Raw genomic sequence first — 26,355 nt, 5'->3', positions numbered from 1 at the left:
AAATATTGAAGAGTGGCACAACATGTAAGAATGCGGACTCCAAGGTTTTCAGGTGCTGTACTGGATGTATTGATGGGGTAGATGTGGAAAGGAAGAAAGATAGTCAGCATTTACAAGGGGTGGGAACGAGACTCTCCAGTTACATGGATTGAAGGCAGTGGAGCAGATAACTGTGGTAGTCAGTGCCAGGAAACAATCTCTGGGAACCTAAACTATGTGCTGCAAATGCTTTAGTGAGCACACACATAACAATAATAATCTTTATTATTGTCACAAGTGGGCTTACATTAACACTGCAATTAAGTTACTGTGAAAATCCCCGTGTCGCACACTCCGGCACCTGTTCACAACACAAAGGGAGAATTCATAATGTCCAATTCACCTAACAAGCATGTCTTTCGGGACTTGTGGGAGGAAACTGGAGCACCCGGAGGAAACCAATGCAGACACGGATAGAGAATGGAGACACCGCGCAGACAATGACTAAAGCGGGAATCGAACCCAGGAACGTGCGCACAATGTTCAAGGACAGTGATTACACCTTTAAATATCATAAAAACTGCCCAGTTTACCTCGGTTATTGCTAATTCACCACATCCTCATCATACACCTTCCAATCATCTCTATCGGGACTTTTACTTTTCCTATGCTTCAGAAATTGATTTTGACTAGCCATATAAATACTAAGGCTACAAGAGTAGGCCAGAGGTTTGGAATTCTGTGGGGAGTAACTCACCTACTAACTCCTCAAAGCCTATCCACCGTCTACAAGGCACAAGTCAGGAGTGTGAAGGAACACTCTCCACTTACCTGGATGAGTGCAGCCCCAACAACACTCAAGCTTGACACCATCCAGGAAAAAACAGTCCATCCACCACCTTAATAATAATCTTTATTGTTGTCACAAGTAGGCTTACATTAACAATGCAATGACGTTAATGTGAAAATCCCAAGCATTCACTCTGCATGTTGCGCAGCAGCACCTCACTAAACCTCGTTCAACAGCACCTTCCAAACCCATGCCCTCTAATGCTTCAAATGACAAGGGTCCTGGATGCATGGAAACACCCTCATTTGCAAGTTCCCCTCCAAGTCATACACCATCCTGACTTGGAACTCTCTCATTGTTCCTTCACTGTCACCGGATCAAAATCCTTGAACTTCCTTCATAACAGCACAGTGGGTGTACTGTAGAAGTGCTTCAAGATGTTGGCTCACCACCATCTTCTCAAGGGTCATTACAAATGGGCAATGAAGGTTGGTTTTTCCAGTGATGCCCCACATCTACAAAATTTTTTGAAAAAATGAACAAATGCCACCAGGAAAAGGACAAGTTGATGGAAGAGAGAGGAGGAAGAGGGGGAGAAGAGCTGTCCCATGAAGAAAACTTGCGCCTGGTGTTTTTCATATTAATTCTCCTGTCTGATTCTCAGGGAAGTAACTGGTGATGTAGAAGCCCCAAAATGGCACAGCTGATGGCAAGTCAGTATCACATGCTGATTGGCATCATGACCTGTCTGCTTTGCAAACTTCCATCAGCCATTCACTTCAATTCGCTAACACTCTCACCAATACAACACCAGGAGTGATTTACCCTAACAGTGTACTTCATGATCAGAATACCCTTTTGGTGCTGTCTGCGCAGTCAGTTCCCAAAACATGTGCCAATTCTCATCATCCATCTCCACCAGAGTGATGGATTGTATCACTAATCCAGTCCATGAATTTATAGTTACTTGAAAGTTGTAACTCCTAATGTGCAACTCAATTTATATTAAAATAATAGCTGCTGCATCGAGAATTAAAGTTCAAAATGTAATGTTTGTCTCGACTCGTTTATAAAGCGCACACGTTGTACTGTTGCACTTTATCAGATAATCACATTTATATGATTAAATTATGACTTCATAATCTCCTCCGTAGCACCACTCCGCTGCATGTAAATGACTAATCTGCTATGAATTTATTTATAAAATGTAAAATATTTGATCTGAACTGCTGAAATACAACATTCATTCATATCAAGATTAGGATTTCGCCTCCGGGATTGAAGATAAATGTTCGGACCACTTCTGCATCCTGACCACAAATTGGACTGGGAGGTGCCGAATTCATCGCAGCTGATACTTTTGTCAGAGATAAGTTGCTAATTGGCTGGAAGGCAGGCATGGTGGCCAGTTAGCAGCAGGGAATGGTGAATACCAGTTATTATCTGGTTTGCGGCTCCGTCCAGCTATCGTCCAGCCATCTGTGCATCATTACACCATTTGGGGCAGCACGGTAGCATAGTGGTTAGCACAATTGCTTCACAGCTCCAGGGTCCCAGGTTCGATTCCGGCTTGGGTCACTGTCTGTGTGGAGTCTGCACGTTCTCCCCGTGTGTGCGTGGGTTTCCTCCGGGTGCTCCGGTTTCCTCCCACAGTCCAAAGATGTGCAGGTTAGGTGGATTGGCCATGCTAAATTGCCCTTAGTGTCCAAAATTGCCCTTAGTGTTGGGTGGGGTTACTGGGTTATGGGGATAGGGTGGAGGTGAAAGTGTGGGCAGAGCGCTCTTTCAAAGAGCTGGTGCAGACTCAATGGGCCGAATGGTGTCTTTCTGCACTGTGAATTCTATGAAAATAATCAAGGGCTGAGGCAATCAGCATTGAGGATGAATGTGCCACTCCTTCCAAGACACCGTCACCATCATCTGCATCCTTGGGCCGACAGTTTGAGCGACCATTTATACATCAGGACCAACGCTAAGGACCAAGTGCTGGAAATGTGATTAGGCTGGATAGGTTCTTGATGGACAGCAAGGACACGATGGGCTGAATGACCACTTTTCATGCTGTAAAACCTCTATGACTCTGTGACCAGAAGATGAAGGCTGCTACTGAATTGCTATTGGAGGTGCCCCACCAGCACCTCCATGAAGAGGTTAACCAGACATGTGAGTAGTGATCTCAGTGGGCAGTCTGTATTGTTATTGTTGGGAAGAATTGACCTATTTAAAGTTGTACTGAAGAGTTTTCACGGACAACTGAAAGTGAGATTCCAAGAATGAGTTCTTTGTTGGGTTAAGATGGCTCTGTGAAAAGTGTTGGATCAGATGTTCCCTAGTACTGACGCCATCCTGATGAGACCTTCAAGTCTTACGCTTCAGGGTAGCATGGTGCAGTGGTTAGCACTGCTGCCTCACGGCATTGAGGACCCAGGTTCAATCCCTACTCCAGGTCGCTGTCCATGTGAATTTTGCACATTCTCCCCATGTCTGCATGGTCCTATCCCACAACCTAAAGATGTGCAGGATGGGTGGATTTGCCTCGCTAAATTGAGCTAATTGGGAAAAATGAATTTGGTTCATAAAATTAAGAAAATGTTTTTTAAAAAGTCTTACACTATGCCCGGCCACAACCCTCTGCAGTCAGGGCACCTCTGTGTTTTACATCTTCCTCCTCCTCCCTCCCTCCCACATGTAGCACAGTGGCTATCACTGTTACTTCACAGCGCCAGGGACCGGGGTTCAATTCCCGGCTTGGGTTTCTGGGGAATCTGCACGTTCTCCCCGTGTCTGAGTGGGTTTCCTCCTGGTGCTCCGGTTTCCTCCCACAAATCCCGAACTACGTGCTTGTTAGGTAAATTGGACATTCTGAATTCTCCCTCAGTGGAGCCAGACAGGTGCCAGAGTGTGGTGACTAAGGGCTTTTCAGAGTGACTTCATTGCAGGTTAATGTAAGCCTACTTGTGACACTAATAAAAATTATTATTATCCTCTTCCTCGATGAACTGTGCCATTCCAGAGGTTAACGATCTTAAAAGTCCACTCCTGTCTGGATGGCCACGTTATTGTGAGCACAGCAGACTACCACAGTGCACGAGACCCTTGTTTGAGGCTATTGCAGGGCAATGCCTGGCTGCCCCATGTAACAGGGGCTGATTGATGGTGGTCCCTGTGAGAAAATGGCTTTGACTCCATCTCAAAGTCACATCTAGGGGTGATTAGCCATCTCTTAAAAGGATATCCTTCATCCCCTGGAACTGTGGCAGCCTGGACTTTCAGTGGGCAAAGGTGTCATGGAAACCGTCGGGATAGCAAACACACACATGGAAAAAGCTCTTATTGCTGTTGCAGATACATTGGATTTTGAGGGAGTAGAGGCCTTTCTTGCACCACTGATTCTCTGACATGTCCAGGTAGCTTTCTGTTTGGCACACATGATGCTGCGGTACGGCCTTTATTACCTTCCTCTCCTCTGCCCTCCTCATGTCGCTGACTCTTTCTCCTGAGGCTGTTCACCCCCATTGCCACACAACCCAATATCGAAGAACCTTAATCCTTGGCCCAACTGTTGCCTTGCTTGTGTTCATCCACATTCACAATGATCTCTGAACGCCACTGCCTCCACCCCTCTTTTAAGGTGCAAGCATCCCTGGAGGGTCACAACCCCCTCCACCCCCTGAGCACACACGGCCCACTTGCTCCACAACCTTAGCTTTCCCAATTGCATTTGTGTGCCAATGTATGTGTGCCCTCTCATTGCGCCACAGTGTCCCCGCCTCCATACATCTGGAATGTTACTAATGAAATGAAAATGAAATGAAAATTGCTTATTGTCACGAGTAGGCTTCAATGAAGTTACTGTGAAAAGCCCCTAGTCGCCACATTCCGGCGCCTGTCCGGGGAGGCTGGTACGGGAATCGAACCGTGCTGCTGGCCTGCTTGGTCTGCTTTAAAAGCCAGCAAATTAGCCTGGTGAGCCTGGACAGTTCACAAGCACCTCCCCCCCTCCCCACCCCTGTCGCCGGCTCAACAAAATTCAACCTTAACAAGCTGACGATGAGCTTTTTAACAACTTTAATTGGCCACTTACCCAAATCAGGTGGGTTGCCAGGTCTCGCCTTCTTCTGTCCTCAAAAAAATGGCTGGCTGCAAGGATGTGTAACCAGCATTCAGGCTGGAGACACCCACCCACCACACTTATCCCCATCAGTACCAAAGAGTCTTACCGCAAGTTATAGTCAAAAGTGTCCATTGTGTTGATAATATTACAGAGCTTTGGGTGTTATGTAATCACTGTTACATTCTTGATTTCAAAAATTAACTGGGTGCTTGTTTTCTTGCAGGGAAAATTGAATAAAGTATTGATGCGACCATCAATTCACACGAAACAGAGAGTGGATATAAACTGTGGCTATAAGCGACTAGAACAGTGCCTGCCTGCAACTGCTCTGCTACTGAGAGCCGCCTACAGGGCTGCTGCTCTTTATATCTCCCCTCAAGGGGAGGAGCCAGGGGCGGAGCCCACAAAGGCACCAATATGATACATTCCAGATAATATTGTGCAATGATCCATAGGTGGAACCCACATGGGCAACAGCGTGATACAGTGAGATACATGGTGAATAGTTAATACAATACATTCACCACAAGTATCAGTTCCTGAACACAGCCATTCGTTTCATGGTTCACACATAGAGGCACCAGATCACAGTGCTCTTTGTAGATCTCTACAAACTTTCAGAGTTGTTTATAAATGGAATATTTGCAGACACAGAATCTACTGTTACCAGTATTAGTCATCCAAATCGAGGTGGACAAATGAGAAAGTATATGTTCCTGTTTGCACTTCACAGATCTGCCAAGGTGTTAATTTGAGGCAAATTGAATTACAGGGACTTTGAGCTCTTGTTCAAAGAAAAGTACTGAAAATAAAATACAGCTTTGCGCCAATGTACTCCCCCCCCCCCCCCCCCCCCCCCCCCCACACTGCGGCAAAGCATTTCATGGTTCGCTATATATCATACAGGAGCTGAGAGAGGATGAAAGAACAAAAAGGGATATTCTCTTTTCGACAAAGGTCACTGACTTGGGTTAAATAGATATTCAGGACACAGTGTTGTGACATTTTTGGCTTGAATCATGCTCGGGTGCTGGAGTGATGGTCAAATACATTTTAATTGACACAATGACATTCTACTTCCCAGAATATGTAACTCCACACTTGTTTGCTATAAGATCTCTGCTGATTATAAGTTGTAGTCCCTCTCATTCTCTCAGGCCTCTGGAATGTACATAATATATTAGCAGCAACAGACACAATATATTACTTTCCTACGGCTTGAATAACTTTAAGAGTGTTCGCCTTGATTTTATAGTTGTTGATGACCAAAGCTGTGCTCGCACCAATAAGTTGTAGTCATATGTTTTGTACTTTAGTGCTGCCTGTACAAGCACCATGTGTAAATCATGTAGCAGAATACAAGTATATTTCTATATATTTCGGAGTCATTGAGGGCATTGGTGGAATTATGTGGTTTTGGAGGACTTCTGATAGTCCTCTTCTGATAGACTTTCTGATACTAGCTGAACATGGGAAAGAACTAGGTGTTCCCAATTGAGGGAAGGAGCGGAGGTTGGGGGAGCTACCGTTCAAGTGGTGGGGGTGTGTTTCAGGTACGTGGGTATTCAGGTGGAATGGGGTTGGGCGCAGCTGCATAAGTTAAATATGGCTTGGTTGGTGGAGCAGATAAAGGGTGATTTTAAGAGGTGGGATGTGCTTCCATTGTCATTGGCGGGACGAGTGCAGACAGTAGAGATGACAGGTGCTGCCAAGGTTCTTGTTTGTATTTCAGAACCTCACGATCTTCATTCCGAAGTCATTTTTTAAAAGGTCACTGCGTTGATCTCGGGGCTTGTGTGGGCAGGGAATACCCTGCGGGTCAAGGGAATGTTTTGGAACAGGGCGAGGAGGGGGAGGGTTGGTGTTGCCGAACATAATGAATTACTACTGGGTGGCTAACATCGCTATTGTTAGGAAATGGGTAGTGGGGGAGGGGTTAGTTTGGGGGCAGATGGAGACGGCTTCTTGCAGGGGATTGGGCACTGTTGACAGCGCCTCTGCCGTTCTCGCTGGTCAAGTACTCAGCGAGCCGAGTGGTGGAGCTGGCCTTGAGTGTATGGGGGTAGTGAAGGCAGCACTTGAGACTTGGGTACCTCGGTATGGGAACCGATTTTTGATAACCATAGGGGAGTCTGGATGTGAGGTTTCGGGGTGGTGGCTGGTGGGCATTGAGCAATTTGGGGATATGTTTGTAGGGGGGCAGTTTTGAGAGCTTCGAGAACTTGGAGGAAGAGTATAATCTGCCTAGTGCAGGGGTAGGCAAACTACGGCCCGCGGGCCGCATGCGGCCCGCCAAAGGTTTTTATGTGGCCCACCAAGATCAAGTCATTAAAAAAAAATGTTTAAAAATTTTTTTTTTTTTTAATAAGGTTAATTGGGGGAGGGCTGTTGGGTTACTGGTATAGGGTAGATACGTTGACTTGAGTAGGGTGATCATTGCTCGGCACAACATCGAGGGCCGAAAGGCCTGTTCTGTGCTGTACTGTTCTATGTTCTAAGGAAAGTCATATTCTTACAAACATTTGACTCTCAGGGTACATTTCACAAAATGTAAAATTTCACTGCTGTGCACTTGGACGCAGGAGTTGAATCAGAAAGTCAAATGCAGTAGTTAGGGTATCGGTAGAACATTGGGAGCTCTGCAAAGGATCGCATGACCTTGATACCTTACTCATTCATCTTTAAGTGCAGTTCTGTGTTGGGAGTATAATTTCACTGAACGTATGCTTTGATGAAAAGTTGCCCCATTGTCTTATAAACTATCACTCAGAGGATTTTACTGGGTTTATGCAATGAAGTGTTCGTAGTAGAGCAGATTCTCAAATCACAGTTGTTCAGTTCCACACAATTTCACATCAATGCACTTTCCACAGAGATCACTGGAGAACACACAAGAGTGACCAATAAAAAACATAGTAAGAAGTCTTACAACACCAGGTTAAAGTCCAACAAGTTTGTTTCAAACACGAGCTTTCGGAGCGCAGCTCCTTCCTCAGGTGAATGGCGAGGTATGTTCGCCATTCACCTGAGGAAGGAGCAGCGCTCCGAAAGCTCGTGTTTGAAACAAACCTGTTGGACTTTAACCTGGTGTTGTAAGACTTCTTACTGTGCTCACCCCAGTCCAATGCCGGCATCTCCACATCAATAAAAAACATGTCCTCTGCTGCCAAGCTAACATCAGACGCATTTTAAAAAGAGAAGTTGAAACCAGGAGCCTGGTTCTAACATCCCTTCATATGCTACAAGTGCCTGCCAGAATCACTCTCTGACCTCCACGCGAAGGAAGATTACTTGAGGAAGTTCCTGCAGCCTGTTGAACTTCATGCTCACAAGCTTGGTTTCTTCAGGAGAGGAGGTAAGAAAATGGAGCAAATGTTTTTTCACTAATTTTATGTTTTATGTTGGAGCAGCAAATCTGTGCAAGATATTGTCATATTGTAGTAGAGCAGTGAAGAAAAACTGTTAATTAACATTATTCTAATACCATTATGCTCTTTTATGAGGACTATACATGTACCAAAATAGCGCAAATATTTGTGTTATAATTTCCCAAGACGAGAAGAGAATTGTCTTTGATTCATGCAATGAATTCTGGAAGAATAATATAACTGCAGTGATTCATTAGATTGTGAAACATGTTATTAAAAATTCCTTTGAAGAATCCAAATATTTGATTTTGCCTTAGAACAAAGAACAAAGAAAAACTACGCACAGGAACAGGCCCTTTGGCCCTCCAAGCCTGCGCCGATCCAGATCCTAATCTAAAACTGTCGCCTATTTTCTAAGGATCTGTATCCCTCTGCTCTCTGCCCATTCATGTATCTGTCTAGATACATCTTAACTGACGTTATCATGCCCGCCTCTACCACATCCACCGGCAATGCGTTCCAGGCACCCACCACCCTCTGCGTAAAGAACGTTCCGAGCATATCTCCCTTAAACTTTTCCCCTCTCACCTTGAACACGTGACCCCGAGTAATTGAGTCCCCCACTCTGGGAAAAAGCTTCTTGCTATCCACCCTGTCTATACCTCTCATGACTTTGTAGACCTCAATGAGGTCTCCCCTCAACCTCGGACTTTCATATGAAAATAATCCTAATCTACTCAACCTTTCTTCATAGCTAGCTCCCTCCATACCAGGCAACATCCTGGTAAACCTCCTCTGCACCTTCTCCAAAGCATCCACATCCTTTCGGTAATGTGGCAACCAGAACAGTACGCAGTATTTCAAATGTGGCCGAACCAAAGTCTTATACAACTGTAACATGACCTGCCAACTCTTGTACTCAATACCCCTTCCGATGAAGGAGAGCATGCCATATGCCTTCTTGACCACTCTATCGACCTGCGCAGCCACCTTCAGGGTAGAATGGACCTGAACACCCAGATCTCTCTGTACATCAATTTTCCCCGGGCTTTTTAATTTATCGTATAGTTCGCTCTTGAATTGGATCTTCCAAAATGCATCACCTCGCATCTGCCTGGATTGAACTCCATCTGCCATTCCTCCGCCCAACTCTCCAATCTATCTATATTCTGCTGTATTCTCTGATAGTCCCCTTCACTATCTGCTACTCCACCAATCTTAGTGTCATCCGCAAACTTGCTAATCAGACCACCTATACCTTCCTCCAGATCATTTATGTATATCACAAACAACAGTGGTCCCAGCACGGATCCCTGTGGAACACCACTGGTCACAGTTCAACATTTTGAGAAACTCCCTTCCATTACTACTCTCTGTCACCTGTTGCCCAGTTCTTTATCCATCTAGCTAGTACACCCTGGACCCCATGAGACTTCACTTTCTCCATCAGCCTACCTTATCTAGTGCCTTACTGAAGTCCATGTATATGACATCTACAGCCCTTCCCTCATCAATCAACTTTGTCACTTCCTCAATGAATTCTATTAAGTTGGTAAGACATGACCTTCCCTGCACAAAACCGTGTTGCCTGTCACTGATAAGCCCATTTTCTTCCAAATGGGAATAGATCCTATCCCTCAGTACCTTCTCCAGCAGCTTCCCTACCACTGACGTCAGGCCCACAGGTCTATAATTCCTGGATTATCCCTGCTACCCTTCTTAAACAAGGGGACAACATTAGCAATTCTCCAGTCCTCTGGTACCTCACCCATGTCAAGGATGCTGCAAAGATATCCATGATGTGGAGATGCCAGCGTTGGACTGGGGTGAGCACAGTAAGAAGTCTTACAACACCAGGTTAAAGTCCAACAGGTTTGTTTCAAACACGAGCTTTCGGAGCACAGCTCCTTCCTCAGCTGCAAACAAATCTGTTGGACTTTAACCTGGTGTTGTAAGACTTCTTACTGTGCAAAGATATCTGTTAAGGCCCCAGCTATTTCCTCTGTCACTTCCCTCAGTAACCTGGGATAGATCCCATCCGGACCTGGGGACTTGTCCACCTTAATGCCTTTTAGAATACCCAACACATCCTTCCTCCTTATGGCGACTTGACCAAGAGTAATCAAACACCTATCTCTAACCTCAACATCCGTCATGTGCCTCTCCTCGGTGAATACCGATGCAAAGTACTCGGTAAGAATCTCATCCATTTTCTCTGACGCCACGCATAATTTTCCTCCTTTGTCCTTGAGTGGGCAATCCCTTTCTCGAGTTACCCTCTTGCTCCTTATATATGAATAAAAGGCTTTGGGATTTTCCTTAACCCTGTTTGCTAAAGATACTCCATGACCCCTTTTAACTCTCTTTATTCCTCATTTCAGATTGGTCCTACATTCCCAATATTCGTCCAAAGCTTCGTCTGTCTTCATTTGCCTGGACCTTATGTATACTTCCTTTTTCCTATTAGCTAGTCTCACAATTTCACCTGTCATCCATGGTTCCCTAATCTTGCCATTTCTATCCCTCATTTTCACAGGGACATGTCGGTCCTGCACTCTAATCAACCTCTCTTTAAAAACCTCCCACATACCAAATATGGATTTACCTTCAAACAGCTGCTCCCAATCCACATTCCCCAACTCCTGCTGAATTTTGGTATAGTTGGCCTTCCCCCAAGTTGGCTCTTCCTTTAGGACCACTCTCGTCTTTGTCCATGAGTATTCTAAAACTTACGGAATTATGATCAATATTCCCAAAGTGATCCCCGACTGAAACTTCAACCACCTGGCCGGGCTCATTCCCCAACACCAGGTCCAGTATGGCCCCTTCCCGAGTTGGACTATTTACATACTGCTGTAGAAAACCCTGCTGGATGCTCCTTACAAGTCCAACTTCTCACAAGCTCCTACCTCTTTCCATAATCTGTTCACATATTTGTACCTCTATCTCATGCTCGCTGTTGGGGGGTCTGTAGTCCAGCCCCAACATTGTTACCGCGCCCTTCCTATTTCTGAGCTCTGCTCATATCACCTCACTGCTCGAGTCCTCCATAGTGCCCTCCTTCAACACAGCTGTGCTATCGTCTATGACCAGTAATGCAACGCCTCCACCCCTTTTACCTCCCTCTCTATCCCGCCTGAAGCATCGATATCCTGGGACATTTTGTTGCCAATCTTGCCCTTCCCTCAACCAAGTCTCAGTAATAGCAATAACATCATACTCCCAGGTACTAATCCAAGCCCGAAGTTAATCTGCCTTACCTACTACACTTCTTGCATTAAAACAAATGCACCTCAGACCACCTTTGCGTTTATCATCTGCTCCCTGCCTACCCTTCCCCTTAGTCACACTGACTTCATGATCTAATTCCTTACAGGCTTTAGTTACTACCTCCTTACTGTCCACTAACCTCCTCATTTGGTTCCCAGCCCCCTGCCACATTAGTTTAAACCCTCCCCAACAGCATTAGCAAAAGCACCCCCAAGGACATTGGTTCCAGTCCTGCCCAGGTGTAGACCATCCGATTTGTAATGGTCCCACCTCCCCCAGAACTGTCCCATTGTCCCAAAAATCTGAACCCCTCCCTCCTGCATCATCTCTCAAGTCACGCATTCATCTTGCCTATTCTTTCATTTCTACTCTGACTACCACGTGGCACTTGTAGCAATCCTGAGATTACTACCTCTGAGGTCCGACTTTTTAACTTGGCCCCTAACTCCATAAATTCTGCTTGTAGGACCCCATCCCATTTTTTACCTATATCATTGGTGCCTATATGCACCATGACAATTGGCTGTTCACCCTCCCCCTTCAGAATGTTCTGCAGCCGATCTGAGACATCCCTGAGCGGTGCACCTGGGAGGTCTCGTTTTCGACCACAGACTCGCCTATCTAGTCCACTTACAATTTAAAAAAAGTTCTCCAAATCCTGAAATGGTTTGAGAATTTTATATGTTTTGTGTATTTAAATTTTAAAAGATTTTGTTTCAAGGGACTAAGGCAGTGGATATCAGCAGTGTGCATAAAGCTCTTTTTCACTTGGTACAACAGAATTTTCATGGAATCAGGCCAGCATTTCAAGGAATCGAGGTTCATGGCAACTCAGAAGTGACATGAACCAAAGTCTGCATGAGGGAATTTTTTGAGATGTAAGATCAAAAGGTTCTCCACATTTCCCCATACCCCACCCATTGACTTCAGGAAGCAAAGTACTGTACACACTCCTGTCAGCTTCAGCGGGGCCGATGTGGAGATGGTTAGCAGCTTCAAATTCCTAGGTGTACACATCACCAAAAATCTGTCCTGGTCCACCCACATCGATGCTACCACCAAGAAAGCACAACAGCGCCTATACTTCGTCAGGAAACTAAGGAAATTCAGCATGTCCACATTAACTCTTACCAACTTTTACAGATGCACCATAGAAAGAATCCCATCGGGTTACATCACAGCCTGGTATGGCAACTGCTCGGCCCAAGACCGCAAGAAACTTCAGAGAGTCGTGAGCACAGCCCAGTCTATCACACGAACCTGCCTCCCAGCCATTGACTCCATCTACACCTCCCGCTGCCTGGGGAAAGCAGGCAGCATAATCAAGGATCCCTCCCACCCGGCTTACTCACTCTTCCAACTTTTTCCATCGGGCAGGAGATAAAGAAGTCTGAGCACACACACAAACAGACTCAAAAACAGCTTCTTCCCCATTGTTACCAGACTCCTAAATGACCCATTTATGGATTGATCTGATTAACATGACACCCCTGTATGCTTCACGCAATGCCGGTGTTTATGTAGTTACAGTGTGTACCTTGTGTCGCCCTATTATGTATTTTCTTTTTATTTTATTTTATTTTCATGTACTTAATGATATGTTGAGCTGCTAGCACAAAAATACTTTTCAATGTACCTCGGTACACGTGACACTAAACCAATCCAATCCAATCCAATCCTTCATCAACCCCCTATGGTCCCCTATGCCCCCATGCCGAACTACGGAACTTTAATGCCCATAAATGGCATAGAACTGTGTAGAAGCAACAGACCCTATAGAAACTGCAAACACTTGAAAACTCATACTCAGGTTAATGGATTTCTGGGTTCCCATCTAAAGCTCATTATGTATTTTTGGCTGAGAGCCCATAAATTAATTAGAGTACTAAAATACCTGACCCCAGAGAAAACATTGCTTGATTAACAGCACTGGCTCTCTGACCTATGCACTCAATTTCACAATATTTAATTAACAAGATAAAGTGACGTTGGATGCTTGCAGTTTCAGCTATTGATACTTCAGTTTGTCTCGATGAATACTATTTTAGCGGCCTTCAGGAAAAAGCTTTTTGTTTATTGTCCAGAGCAGCCATGTTCCGGAGCACCACAGCAATGTCCATGTGGCCCTGGAACATGGGTGCCTGTGACAGGGCTGCCCTGTCCTGCACCTCATCCACAGTCTGCACAGTGTGCCACAGGCCTTGGATATCTTGACCCATGGCCATGATCCTCGCACCCAATGCTTCCACCACAGATGCCATCCGTTTGGTGTTGGCCTGGGTAGCACACATTGTCTGCACTGCCTCCTGCTCCTGCAGGTGGTTGAACTCCTCTGACTGCAGTTACAGGCACTGGAAGGTTGCCGATACCCCCTCCTGTGGTAACCTGGCTCTGTCCCTGCATCTCCAGCATTGATCGTAACGCCCTTTCCAGAAGCCCGAGACACGTCTGGACGGCAGCTAATCCCTGGGGTCAGGCCGCCCTCGGACCACCTGCATCCTCGGAGGTCCATACCTCCACCTGATGTACTGCAGCATATGTGACGTAGCCACCAGATAGTCCCAGGAGCCTCTTCACTTTAATGATCCACTGAGATAAGAATCTCTGGAATGGTGGAGGGTGCTGTCGACAGCAGTGAGGAAAAGTTGTTGTTGTCCCCGGACTGATGCTCCGGGTGTTGCAGGGATGCAGCTGGGGGCAGGAGTTACCGGATGGCCCCATCGGTAGGTTGGTTTCAGTATTACGGCTGGGGGGGGGGACCCCATGCAGCCCTGCCCCATCAGGAGGTGATCCTGCAAGACAATAGACAAGATGCATGCTGATACCTCTATGTGCCATAGGGACATTGCAATTCATTGAGTACTCAATTAGTTGTCCCATGCCAAACTCTATCTGGGCGATTGCCCGCTCTCCCACCCCAAAAACCAGGTCCATCGCCCTATGTTCCATAGGGGGGTTGCATAAGGACATAAGAACATAAGAACTAGGAGCAGGAGTAGGCCATCTGGCCCATCGAGCCTGCTCCGCCATTCAATGAGATCATGGCTGATCTTTCGTGGACTCGGCTTCACTTTCCGGCCCGAACATCATAACCCTTAATCCCTTTATTCTTCAAAAAACTATCTATCTCTATCTTAAAAACATGAAATGAAGGAGCCTCAACTGCTTCACTGGGCAAGGAATTCCATAGATTCACAACCCTTTGTGTGAAGAGGTTCCTCCTAAACTCAGTCCTAAAGCTACTTCCCCTTATTTTGAGGCTATGTCCCCTAGTTCTGCTTTCACCCGCCAGTGGAAACAACCTGCCCGCATCTATCCTATCTATTCCCTTCATAATTTTATATGTTTCTATAAGATCCACCCTCATCCTTCTAAATTCCAGCAAGTACAGTCCCAGTCTACTCAACCTCTCCTCATAATCCAACCCCTTCAGCTCTGGGATTAATTTAGTGAATGTCCTCTGCATACCCTTCAGAACCAGTACGTCCTTTCTCAGGTAAGTAGACCAAAACTGAACACATTACTCCAGGTGTGGCCTCACTAGCATCTTATACAATTGTATCATAACCTCCCTAGTCTTAAACTCCATCCCTCTAGCAATGAAGGACAAAATTCCATTTGCCTTCTTAATTACCTGTTGCACCTGTAAACCAACTTTCTGTGACTCATGCACAAGCACACCCAGGTCTCTCTGCACAGCAGCATGCTTTAATATTTTATCGTTTAAATAATAATCCCTTTTGCTGTTATTCCTACCAAAATGGATAACCTCACATTTGCCAACATTGTATTTCATCTGCCAGACCCTAGCCCATTCACTTAACCTAGCCAAATCCCTCTGCAGACTTCCGGTATCCTCTTCACTTTTTGCTTTACCACTCATCTTAGTGTTGTCTGCAAACCTGGACACATTGCACTTGGTCCCCAACTCCAAATCACCTATGTAAATTGTGAACAATTGTGGGCCCAACACTGATCCCTGAGGGACATCTCTAGCTACAGATTGCCAACCAGAGAAATACCCATTAATCCCTACTCTTTGCGTTTTATTAATTAACCAATCCTCTATCCATGCTAGTACTTTACCCTTAATACCATGCATCTTTATCTTATGCAGCAACCTTTTGTGTGGCACCTTGTCAAAGACTTTCTGGAAATCCAGATGTACCACATTCATTGGCTCCCCATTATCTACCACACTGGTAATGTCCTCAAAGAATTCCACTAAAAAAGTTTGGCATGACTTGCCCTTTATGAACCCATGCTGCGTCTGCCCAATGGTACAATTTACATCCAGATACCTCGCTATTTCTTCCTTGATGATAGATTCCAGCATCTTCCCTACTACCAAAGTTAAGCTCACTGGCCTATAATTACTCGCTTTTTGTCCACCTCCTTTTTTAAACAGTGGTGTCACGTTTGCCAATTTCCAATCCGCCGGGACCACCCCAGAGTCGAGTGAATTTTGATAAATTATCACTAGTGCATTTGCAATTTCCCTAGCCATCTCTTTCAGCACTCTGGGATGCATTCCATCAGGGCCAGGAGACTTATCTACCTTTAGTCCCATTAGCTTGCCCATCACTACCTCCTTAGTGATAACAATCATCTCAAGGTCCTCACCTGTCATAGCCTAATTTCTATCAGTCACTGGCATGTTATTTGTGTCTTCCACTGTGAAGACGGACCCAAAAAACCTGTTCAGTCCCTCAGCCATTTCCTCATCTCCCATTATTAAATCTCCCTTCTCATCCTCTAAAGGACCAATATTTACCTGAGCCACTCTTTTTTGTTTTATATATTTTTAGAAACTTTTACTATCTGTTTTTATATTCTGAGCAAGTTTACTCTCATAATCTATCTTACTCTTCTTTATAGCTTTTTTAGTAGCTTTCTGTTGCCCCCTAAAGATTTCCTAGTCCTCTAGTCTCCCACTAATCTTTGCCAATTTGTATGCTTTTTCCTTCAATTTGATACTCTGTATGCAGGGTGTGGGACTGTGGGACGAAGGTGGTGGCAGGAGCACGGAGATAGTGCCTCAACCTAGCTGGTCTGGTGGTTTGCCCATCCTCACGTGACATTGTCGACCTGTCTGACTGGGAGGGGGCATGTAGTGGTGGCGGAGGTTGGTGGGGTTGAGGGGGTCGGGCAGGGGTAGTGCCAGGGGCACAGATGTGATGACTTACCCAGGCCGTCCTGAGGAGATTGTGCAGCTTCTTACAGGATTGCTGGCCAGTCCTCACAGTGGGGGCCACGATGCTCACATCAACTGCCACCTCCGTCCAGGCCAGTTGACCTCGGTAGTGACAGCCGCCTTCCCACCCCGGGGAACATGGTGTCATGCCTCTCCTCCAAGATGTCCAGCATGGAGTCAAGATCCATGTTCTCGAAAGGTGGTGCTGCTCTGTGGGGTGCCATCTTCTTGGCTGGAATGCGGAGAGTCTATGGGGATTGGAGAGCTAATATAAGCTCTCCCTTATCAGGATCTCCAGTGCTAACCCCGACCCCAGTAAATACGACCTTGGCGTGAGTTGGAATTGCACCAGTTCCACGTGGCAAGAGTGCTGGTCCATTAGCATATCTCAAAATGTTCCAGGACTGGCACCCTCATCGAATACCACCCATTCAGTCCCGGTCTCAACACTTTTGGTCTCTCAAATGGAGAATCCAGCCCTGTATGTTTCAGGAAACAGTTAGATCTAGCACTTCAGGTGTAGGGGATCAAAATATATGCGGCATGGCTGGATCAAGCGATTGAATTGGATGATCAGCCATGATCAAAACGAATGGTGGAGCAAGCTCAAAGGGCTGACTGGCCTCCTTCTGCTCTTATTGTCTATCTTTCTGTATAATGAATAGGAAGTGAATAGACATGGAAGTTCCATTGTTTGGCTTGGGGGTCATGGGAGGGGTGGCTACAGGGGTTATGGGGAGCATGAGATGACATGAACTAAGCATTGGGAGTGTGTTGGGGGGTATGAGGGGGTTTGAGGGTTGGAGGGCTTTTTGTGTTTATTATGACTAGGATGAAGTCACACTACATCAAGGTGGGCTTTTTAAACACCCCACCATAACATTGAGAAACCCGAGTGGCTGCCTCTCAACTTTATCCCAGGTCAGCTAGCCTCCATTCATCCCGTCCTTATCCGGACTTTCTCATGAGACGGGTTGGCTCAGCTGGGAATTTCCCTGTGCTGTGGATAAGAATCACACGAGGGTCACTGATCACTCACAGCGTTTGTAATTGAGATGGAGGACAGCATTTTCTGTAACATTATAGCATGTGGCTGCTCATCCTTCAAAGGGATTTTCCAGTAAATGTGAGACCATTACCAATGAAGGTAATAAAATATAAGGATCCACCACTATGAGTTATGGAAAGTTGGACTTCTTTTCTGTCTGGAAGGAAATTATTCTAACTTTGTATAGTTCACAGGTGAGGCCGCAGTTGGAATATTTTGTGTCATTTTGAACATCCTATGTTTTAAAAAAGGTACTGATGCATTGGAAAGGATTCAGAGGAGATTGGTAATAATGACACTAAAATAATGATTCTCAGGCACTAAATTATCAGGAGAGTCTCATAAGAGAAAGAAAGATTGAGGGTGATCTGATCCAAATCTTTAATATGCTGAGAGGCATAGATAATGGTGTAACAAAGCAATTTAACTTGAACTGTGAGGACAAAAATAGAGGACGCAGGTTTAAAATTAATCAGCCCTACCTAAAACTAGAAATTACAAGTTGTCCCTATGGAATGCTGGATATGTGGGACAAAGTCCCTGCAAAAGCAATTGAAGATGTGATTCATTAGCCTGCACAAGTTCATCAATAATGGCCTTAATAAATTCAAAATACATACTCCTTCCGCCATTTTTTGATTGATGTTTGTTAATCCATTTTCTCAAGCGTAGGGTACGAATCCTCGGGGGGATGAGGGGAGTAGGTTGCTGTTTGTGGAAAAATAATTCCTTCGGGATGTATACCACAGACATTACCTCTTGCTGATTTTTTTTACACGAAAGTCAGGTTGTCTGCTCAGAACGTTTGCCTGAGCAAAATCTTTGTGCTGGCAATCTTCAAGATTCGAGTGTCCAACTCAATTTCTTTCATTTCTTTCTTAATATATATTCTCCACCTTATGCTGCAATGCAATCATGCACCTTCAGTTCTGGCTGTCTTTATGCTCAATCTACACCTTTACTTAAAGTGGCTAAGTCGGCTGCTACTTATGCAGGACTATATCTCGTTCGGCTCATACAACTGCTGGACAAAGATACATCTTAATTCTCCTGTAGCACTGCTGACTATGTGATGCCTCACCAGAGTTCTGCTGCATCAGCTGTTGGATTTGTTGAACAATGTCTTGTTTTTGTTGTGCCAGCTGTTGGTGTGCTTAACCAGCTAACAATTTGAGTGCACCAGCTGGTTCATCAACAGCTGGAGCCTTTCCCAGAACTTACGGTTTATGAAGAGGGTGGCAGTTGTCTGTCCTGCTCAGAAATTAGTGCACCTCTCATTTTGGCTCAAATGATCGGTGGGAGAAGTTACGTTGGATAGCAAGTTACATTTGTATTGCAAACATGCTGAAACATCCCGGGATGCTTCAGAGAAACACTATCCGACAAGACTCAACACAAATCCATACAAGGGCGTACGAGAAAAATGACCGAAAACCAGTGCCAAAGAGTTATGTTTTATGGAGCATCTCAAATGGGGGAAGAGATCATGAGGCAGAGAGGATTATGAAAGGAATTGGAGAGCTTAAGGCCGAGAGAGCTCATGGCACGGTCACTAATGGTGGGGTGAAGGAAATCAGCGATGCACAGGTGTTCAGAATTCAAAGGACACAGAGTGCTTAGAAGGTTATAGGACTAGTGGACCTTACAGAGATTTTGGGCAGGGAGGAGGAGTCTGGGAGGGGGAGAGGGGGGAATTGAGGCTATGGAGAAATTTGAACACAAGGATTAGAATATTAAATTTGAGGCACGGCTGGACTGGGATTCAGTGTAGCAGAGTGGTACAAGAGTGATGGGTGAATCGGTCTTGGTGCAATTAGACAAATGTGAACAAGGGGAGATGTCCCTGGACTTTCTCCCCTGCTGAAAGTGTTGAGAGTTGTTGATCTTCTCATAGCCCTCTGGCTAAAGGCTTGTGTACTTGACCTTTCTGGTTAATTAAGACCCTTGGCACCTGTCTTCTTTCAGAAAGAACTCAGACTACTTTAAGAATTTGTTTCTCATGTTGACAAAGGGATTAATAGCTCTTTTATTCAGAGATTTGAATGACCACCCATCAAAAAATTTGGGTGAGGATAATTGCACAGCATCTAATTTTATAAAACATAATTTCATGAGTGAGAAAAACACAAAAACACAAAGCGCATGCAATAAAACTATTTTCTCTCTTCTCAAACATCAAAGGAGTCACTCAGCTGGCATCTAGAGGGAACAGGAGTTTTGCAGTAATGTTACTGGACCAGTACCCCATAGATTTAAACTGATACTCCACAGATTCAACTCCTTTGATGTTTGAGAAGAGAGAAAATAGTTTTATTGCATGCGCTTTGTGTTTTTGTGTTTTTTTCACTCATGAAATGATGTTTTATAAAATTGAGTTCAAGTCCTGTCATGGTCGCTGCGGGAATTTAAATCTAATTCATTAATAAATCTTGAATAAAATGCTAGCCTCATTAGTAATGATTATTAAGCTACTTCATAAAGTTGTAAAAATCCATCTGGTTCAATGATGCCCTTCAGAGGAGGAAAGCGGCCATCCTTGCACTGTCTTATTGACATGTGACCCCAGACCCATACCAGAATGAGATTGACTCCTAACTGCCCTCTGAAATGGTCTCACAAACTACCTAGTTGTATTAGAATGCTACAACTACAGAAATGTTGAATAAGAATAAAATTGGATGGACCAACCATATCTAGCCAGGCACAGGAGGTGACAAAGGCCGAGCTGATGTCATCAACTGTGCAAATTCTAGGGCAGCACGGTGGCCTAGTGGTTAGCACAGCTGCCTCACGGCGCTGAGGTCCCAGGTTCGATCCCGGCTCTGGGTCACTGTCCGTGTGGAGTTTGCACATTCTCCCCATGTCTGAGTGGGTTTCGCCCCCACAACCCAAAAATGTGCAGAGTAGGTGGGTTGGCCACGCTAAATTGCCCCTTAATTAGAATCTAAATTTATTTTTAAAAACTGTGCAAATTCCTATTCACTAATATCTGGGACTAAGCCAAAATTGGAATGCCACCCCACAGGCTAGTCAAGCAACTGCCTAATATAGTCCTCCTACATCCATAATTCCTCGGGAATTGGATTTGTTTAAAATTCTTGTTTGGGTCTAGAGCAAATGAGGTTTAACACAGATAAATATGAGGTAGTATATTTTGGTGGGAAGAATAAGGAGGTCGCTTGTCCGTGGACGGTGCAAGTTTAGGTAAAGTAGAGGAACCAAAAGATTTTGAATACCAATACATTGATCACGTTCTTGCATAGGTTAGTAAGGCCTTACAAAAAAGCAAACCAAGGACTGGATTTTCCACACCCCCAAAGCGCGTTTTGCGGCAGTGGAGGTAGCTTGGCATTGGCCAGCCGCAGAATCCTCCAGCCTCGCTTCTGTCAACAGGGTTTCCGGTTGTTAGCACACTTGGCATCAGGGAACCTGTGGCATTGCTCACTGTCGGCGGGATCTTCTGGTCCTGCTGATGAGAGTGCAGGAAATTCCAGCCCAAAGTTGTTTTTTTCTGGTGGGATAGAATTGAAAAATCAAGAAAGTACGTTAAACCTTTATCAAACAATGCTGTGTCCATTTCTGGTTCCCATACTATAAAAAGAAACTTGAGGCACTAGAGAGTACAGAGAAAATCTCTAAGAATTATACCAGAAATGTGGACGGTTCTTGCTAGAATGGAAACAGGGAGAATAGTCGGGATTCTCCGACCCCCCCCACCAGGTCGGAGAATTGCCGGGGGCTGGTGTCAACCCGCCCCCGCCGTTTCCCGAATTCTCCACCACCAGAGATTCGGCGGGGGCGGGAATCGCACTACGCCGGTCGGCGGGCCACCCCCCAGCGATTCTCTGGCCCGCGATGAGCCGAAGTCCCGCCGCTATCAAGCCTCTCCCGCCGGCGGGAATCAAACCACCTACCTGACTGGCAGGAGCAGGTGGCGTGGGCAGGCTCTGGGGTCCTGGGGGGGGGGGGGGGGCGCGGGGCGATCTGGCCCTGAGGGGTGGCCTGGCCCGCGATCGGGGCCCACCGATCGGCGGGCGGGCCTGTGCCGTGGGGGCACTCTTTTCCTTCCGCGTTCGCCATGGTCTTCACCATGGCAGTCGTGGAAGTGACCCCCTCCCCTGCGCATGCGCGGGGATGACGTCAGCAGCCGCTGACGATCCGGCGCATGCGCGCACTTACGCCGGCCGGCGAATTCCCTTCGGCCCCGGCTGGCATAGCGCCAAAGGCCATCCACACCAACCAGCGGAGCGCCAACCACTCCGGTGTGGGCCTAGCCCCTCAAGGTGAGGGCTAGGCCCCTAAAGGTGTGGAGACTTCCGTACCTTTGGGGCGGCCCGACGCCAGTGTGGTTCATGCCATTCCATCACGCCGGGACCCCCCATCCTGCCGGGTAGGGGAGAATCCCGGCCAATGTTTCCCCTGGTAGGAAAGAGAATAACTAGAGGCCAGCAATATAAGGGAGCCACCATGAGAACCAAAAGGGAATTCAAAGCAACTTCTTTATTCAAAGCATGGTGAGAATGTAGAACTTGCAGCTTCAGGCAGTGGTTGATGCAAATTATTTCTCAGCTATTCTCCTTCTTTAAGGAGAAGCGAGACAGCCATTTGATGGAGAAGGGTTGATGGTTATGATATTAGATTTAGATTAAGAAAAATGGGAAAAGGCTACAGTAGGATTTGCCCCGTTTCTGTGCTGTATATCCTATGTAATCCTCCAGATTACCTTTTGTCAACTTGATTAGTTCAGTCTATATAAAGATTAAAGTCCAACAATAATTACATTGCCTTTGTTACATAATCCAGCTATCCATGTTTAATTTTCTGTACACAGGTACAGCTGTCGTCAAGGGGTCTGTAAACTATCACATCCAGCATTTTCTGACCTTGTTATTCCTAACTCCTCCCATAACAATTCTACTTCCCGATGTTCTGAACAAAGGCCCTTCCTTTCATCTGTCCTGAAGTCATCTCCTCCTTTTTCACCTGCCTGTCGTTTCAAAATATTAACGTGGAATTGGCTCTAAACCTGTTATCTGTATTTATGCTATTGGTTCATCTGTCAAGCTTGAATGCTTTGCGCATTCAGATTCAGTGCCTTTAATTTTTTTGTTCTACTATTACTTAATGAATCATATTCGCTGGTGCAGTGTTCTCATTATTACTCTGTCCCACTCTGTCTTGACCCAAATAGCTACACTGTTCTGTTATTTTGACTTTTCCTTTTAGAATTCTAAATCTCAGGTGGCACGGTAGTCCAGTGGTTAGCACTGTTGCCTACGGCGCTGAAGACCCGGGTTCGATCCCGGCCCCGGGTCACTGTCTGTGTGCAGTTTGCGCACTCTCCCCATGTTTGCGTAAGTTTCCCCCCCACAACCCAAAGATCTACAGGGCAGGTGGATTGGCCACGCTAAATTGCCCCTTGATTGTAAAAAAATAATTGGACACTCAAAATTTAAACAAAAGAATTCTAAATCTCCCTTCACCTGGACCCTATCCACGCTATTTTAGTTTAATAAACCACAGATCTGGCTACACAATTCACCAAGGCTCTGGTTTGTGTAGCCTATCCCAATGGAACAGCTTCCTCTTTCCTTGGTGCTGTTAATGGTGGCTCATGAATCAAAACCTACCTTACAACAAATATATGTGATATAGCTAAGAAAAAGCCACATAAAGCACAGAACACTGGTGGTGAGAGGTGTATCACAAGTAGGGATGATTAAGGCCAAGCAGGTTCCTGACATTTCAAGAAGTAACCTTTATTTGAAATGGTCTTTCTGTATCCATACTAAATCTCCACGAGGAATATGTTTCCCCCCTCCTGAGTTGACTTGGAATTCATGTCACAGGGCTTGTTTTCTATTTGGGGATTATGGCAATAACTATGTTGGACAGACACTATGCTCCATATCTATGGTATTGGAAAATGATCAGACAGTTTGGACCAGGCTGTGACAGCCAGATGTCATTCATGTGACAAAGGGTTGGCAGAGAAGAAATTCACAAGAATTCATGATGTCCCCGTGCTGCATGTATAGTGATCAGTGGGCATAGAAAAGCACAGAAGCAACCATTCAAGTCAGTAGTGGTCCTGTGCTATCACACAGCCCAACTAACTGCACATACCAAATCTGAGGCCTTAACAATGTGAGGCATGGGGATTCTGGCTGTAACAGTTATATGCCCGAAGAAATTTCTGACAAAGATTTTCCTTTTTATTGCCCAATTCATTTTTTCCAATTAAGGGGACAATCCACCTACCCTGCAATCTTTGGGTTGTGGAGCGAAACCCAGACACACACGGGGAGAATATGCAAACTCCACATGGACAGTGACCCAGATCCGGGATCAAACCTGGGACCTGTGCGCAATGAGGCAGCAATGCGAACCACTTGTGCCACCGTGCTGCCTAATTTCAGACAAAGGTAACAATTCTTTTATATGCCATAAAGTTTGGAAGTTGGCTGCTCAGCTATCCGCTGTTGCTATTTTCTCAACAAGCCAAGTACTAAGGAATAGAGCAACTCCAGAAGACACTCAGGGGCTCACACTTTCAAAGAGGTATGTTCACCAGAAAAAAACTTAATAAACATCAAACAATTGTCATCTATCAGAGCTATAATTTTTTTTCAAGGAAAAGATTTTGGGATTGAGGTATATGTAAGCATTGTGTTTTAAAACAAAGATATATTTATAAAAAACATTCAAGTTCTATGCACTAAGTCAGAAGAAAATATTACAGCTCATGTTCCTGTTTCAAATTAATAAAATGAACATCTATCACCTCACTGTCCATTAGCGACAGTGGCCTATACTCATGGTTGGACGATGAGGGGGAGGACTCTGGATAGGGTGACTTCCACCTCCTCATCTGCACGGCTGAGCCCAATGCAGCTAAAGGTAGTGCACTTGACCAGAACACGTATGAATTAGGACAGCACGGTAGCACTGTGGTTAGCACAATTGCTTCACAGCTCCAGGGTCCCAGGTTCGATTCCCGACTTGGGTCACTGTCTGTGCGGAGTCTGTACATTCTCCCCGCGTCTGCGTGGGTTTCCTCCGGGTGTTCCAGTTTCCTCCCACAGTTCAAAGATGTGAAGGTAAGGTGGATTGGTCGTGCTAAATTGCCCTTAGTGTCCAAAATTGCCCTTCGTGTTGGGTGGGGTTACTGGGTGATGGGGATAGGGTGGAGGTGTGGGCTTAGGTAGGGTGCTCTTTCAGGAGCCGCTGCAGACTCGATGGGTTGAATGGCCTCCTTCTGCACTGTAAATTCTATGATTCTCTGAATGGGTTGTTCCCAGAGGTGAAGGACAAATGTGAACCGTTTGGGTTGAGGCCCAGCCAACCACACCCACATGTTCTGGTCCTACCCAGACTTGTCAGGTACTGGACAGCTTTTTTGATGCCATGTCCAAGGTTGTGGGAATGAGGTTGGAGCCATCTCTACAAGTAGCAGTCTTCGGGATATGGGAACAGCCAGAACTCTTTATGGGGAGTGGGGCAGATGGCCTAGTCTTTGCCTCACTGATCGCCTGCTGGAGGCTCCTGCTTAGCTGGAGGTCAGCACCACCCAAGGCCGCAGACTGGCTGACTGATTTGGCGGAATTCTTCAAATTGGATAAGGTTAAATTCACCATTAGAGAATTGGAGGAAGACTTCAGCAATACATGACAACAATTCATCAACCTGTTCGAGGACCTGTTCGTGACCAGCAACCAATAAGGGAGGGGGGCAGGTGGGGAGGGGAGCAGGGAAGGGGGAACCAGAACAGACAATAGAAGAAGAGAGATAGGAGAAGGGAGAAGGGAAGACACCACTCAGGGTACAGGGGAAGGAGGGAAGAGGAACCATAGTGTACCGAAGGAAAGAGAGCCCATGGGTGCAGCCACGCAGCAACAACGGAGTACACCTGGGTGGCCTCAAACACGTCCCTGGTATGTTTTAATACCATGGGCCACATGTAAATAGTCAAACAATACAGATGTGGTAACTATTTACTGGAGGCCCAATGTTAACATGCCTGGTAGCTATATACATGTTTCCTACGTATTCATACCTGATCACTTTGTTTTCCCTTTCATCATTTTATTTCTGTATTATTTATTATTTTGCTTATTTGCAATGTTGTCACAATCAAATGCAAAAACCAATAAAAATATTTTAAAAAAACGACTGTGAGTTTCTGACCTAAAACTGGAGCCTAAAATACTTGAGGTCTGCTTTGCAGGTGGAAGTTGTCCTTTAAGAAAGTTAATGCCAAAAACATCGTCAGCCGGGTGGCACAGTGGCGCTGTGGTTAGCACTGCTGCCTCATGGCACTAGGACCCAGGTTAATTCTCGGCCCAGGGCCGCTGTCATGTGGAGTTTGCACATTCTCCTCATGTGTATGTGGGTCTCACCCCCACAACCCAAAGATGTGCAGGCTAGGTGGATTGGCCATGCTAAATTGCCTCTTAAAAACAAAACAAAGTGAGCCAATTAGCAGTGATAGGATGAGTAGTTTATTATCTTTGTCCATTTGTCAGGAAAGTAGGTTTTAGAGATATTACCATCGAACCGCTCATACAATATGGATAATAGGAACAGAATGTT

Source organism: Scyliorhinus canicula, chromosome 2 (assembly GCF_902713615.1).
Source record: "Scyliorhinus canicula chromosome 2, sScyCan1.1, whole genome shotgun sequence".
Classification (NCBI taxonomy): domain Eukaryota; kingdom Metazoa; phylum Chordata; class Chondrichthyes; order Carcharhiniformes; family Scyliorhinidae; genus Scyliorhinus; species Scyliorhinus canicula.
The sequence above is the reverse complement of the archived record's forward strand: the minus strand, read 5'-3'. Positions refer to the sequence as shown.